Raw genomic sequence first — 3137 nt, 5'->3', positions numbered from 1 at the left:
CCTAACTGTGGCTTCATTAATATATATATGTATATACAAGTTGGATAAGCAAAGTTGTTTTTTTTTATTCAAGCAGTGTAAACAACAAACAATATTTGATAGCTTGATGTTTCAAAAGATCATTAAACTTGAATTGCACGTATATGATACATTGGGTTTGACCTGTTACATCCAAACAAATAGAAATCCAAACCTACATTTTAATATAACTTAATTCCAAATACTTATAAAACATTTTTAAAACTGTTGTACTATATATATATGTTTTACTATTTTGATATGAGACTTGTATTAATAGTTTGTGTTTGTTTTATTCATATATTACTTTTTTCAGTTTTAACCGAGAAAATAGGCTTTTATGCTCTAACATTTTGTGTCTGTGTATGAGAAAGAGATTTTAAAATTTTTACTAAGTCGCTATTTGAAAATCGACTGACTTTCTTGCAGTTATTTGCCACGTGTAGCATGGCTTTTGTATCAAGGATGTGGCACTGTTGTGACGCAGTAGTCTTCTTATCTACGTATATGATGAAGCAGGTTGTATCTCTTGAGCAACATGCGTGGTTCCCGTTGGTCATGACGTAATAAACGTACATGAAAGGAGTACCTCTACATAGTAACGGTGACAGCAGTTCCTGCGCTCGTCTATCCACGTGGCAAGTTTATTACGTTAAACAGGTAAAGATTATTCCTTGCCTTATTTTAATATGTTACCTGTTTTATGTTATATTCCAAACAGCAAGGATAATTTCGGTAAATACTAGAGAAATTTGGAAGTTCCAGTAGACGGCGGTAAGTCCGTGTCAGATAACCAGGTAGATCCGGTTAACCAGTAGAAACCTGTCAGGTGCAGAATGTTTTTATTTGTTGCTCTTGGGTAATCTCGTAATATTATGGCAGTTTATATAAAATAACTATCGTACAACAGCTGAAAAATAGAAGGTACGTAGATTTGGTACTGCAATACACTTATAATATGGTAGGTGGCAATTATATAAGGTTCAGCTTCTCATGAAACTTTTATACTAAAGGCTAGACTGTTTAGGTTTGAGTCGAGTAGTCGTAGATCTGGCATAGAAATTATAAATAATCTGTATGTAAGTTTATCGCTTTGTGTCAGCGTATCATTTTCAAGTTGTGAAGAAACAATTTACGACACATGTTGAAAAATATGTAAATTTCAAATATACTGGTAAAATAGAATTAGGTAATTTAAGACGAAAATATAGACAGTTAAACCTAACAAGTCGTAGATTTCGTTTTGTTGTGTTCAGCGAGATAAATCAAAGTAATTTGGTATCTTCCATTTGCAAGACTTGTCTTCCACAAGTTCCAGAGGCTATACAGCTTGAGCCAGAGCATTTTAAGCTTATATAGGAATTATTTGTAAGTAATTATAATTACACTGATGGTGTAATATAATATGGGGATTTTTTCTGTGTTAGTTAACAAGTACTTGGATTATTTTACTAAGAAATGTATTGAAAAATTACATATAGAATAATGCACTCGTATCGTTAAATTGCTTCTTCAAATGCTCGCTATAAACGTTGTTTGTGATAACGGAAAATACCCAGAATTCTTTCGTATACGCTTTTAACGTTTTACCATTTTTATTTCGTTTTTGTCATAACGAAAGTATTAGATATGTGTCTTATATTAGTTTTGCGTGTTCCAGGTGTTCTCAGAGAAGGGAAGTTTCATGTATTACTTTTCTCGGGAAGCATGTACTGAAACAAGAAAGGGGAGACAACATATGCTAGCATTAAAATCAAAACAAAAAACGCTGAGCATTGTTCTGGTTGAGACATAATATGCGAAGGAATGTAGGCCAGTGTGGCCTAGTTTCACTGCTGTGAAATGGCCTTTAGCAGAACGTTGACCAGGATATACGACCTTGCAATCAGCAGCAAATGAGGCTGCAGGACATAACGGGTACTGGTGTTACCAGCTGGAAACTTGTTCTTCTGTGGTGTTACCAGCTGGAAACTTGTTCTTTTATAAGATAATATTTTTTTTAAATATATTTTTATTGTTAGATTCCGAATTGTATGTTTAGCTGTATTTCAACAGTAGCGTGGTTAGAAACTTTAAATAGACAATAGCATAATTTGGATAAAATAGTGAATCTGTTTTAGAGCCAGTTGGTGTTTCGTCAGGGCCTTTTCCTATAATCTGGCTAAAACAACCTGTTTTATGTCTAGTTGGCGTTTCGTTAAAGCCTTTCGTTATAAGTTGTATGAAACAATGAATCTGTTTTGTACCTAATTGGCGTTTCCTCAAAACCTTTCCTTATGATTTGGATAAAACAATGGATCTGTTTTACGTCTAGTTGGCGTTTTGTAAATCCTTTTCTTATAATCTAGCTAAAACAATTTATCTGTTTTCTTAGATAGTTGCCATTTCGTCAAAAACCTTTCCTTATGATTTGGATAAAACAATGGATCTGTTTTACGTCTAGTTGGCGTTTTGTAAAATCCTTTTCTTATAATCTAGCTAAAACAATTTATCTGTTTTCTTAGATAGTTGCCATTTCGTCAAAAACCTTGGATAAAACAATGGATCTATTTTTATAGGCAGTTGGTATGGTATTTTGTCAGAGCCTGTACTTGTACTTTTTTTCTGTCATTGTTTTATATTTCATCGGTTCCTGACCATGGTGTTTATATATATAATTCCTTTTCTTACTATCGAATGCAAGACATCTAACATACCAGACGAGTGCTCTACCAATTGAGCAAAACGGTTAAGTCACTAGATTTCAAAGACCTAGAAATTTAGGCGCTTATAAATAGTTGGGGATCCTTCTTAAGGATGAGAACAGTCAACTGTTAGGAAACTTTCGAGTTTCTGGAGCTTTTGAAGTCGATTTTATGGTGGTCCTTTGTGCTAATTCATTCATGAAGACTAATTGACTAGTAGTTGCTAGTAAACTATTTTATAATAACTCGAATTGCCTTCTTAGCTTACGTCAATTTGTATCTAATGAAACACGTGCTGAACTCAGCCCAGTGATTAGCATGCAGGGAAAGAGTTCCATATGGCACCCCCACCCAAAAATTGTAGAATTGTCTGGATAAAAAATATTCTGAAAAGGGTTTATTTTAAGGGGCGCATTAAAAAAATTGGGGCATGGC

The sequence above is a fragment of the Limulus polyphemus genome, unplaced genomic scaffold, assembly GCF_000517525.1.
Source record: "Limulus polyphemus unplaced genomic scaffold, Limulus_polyphemus-2.1.2 Scaffold5051, whole genome shotgun sequence".
NCBI classification, from domain to species: Eukaryota; Metazoa; Arthropoda; class Merostomata; order Xiphosura; family Limulidae; genus Limulus; species Limulus polyphemus.
The sequence above is the reverse complement of the archived record's forward strand: the minus strand, read 5'-3'. Positions refer to the sequence as shown.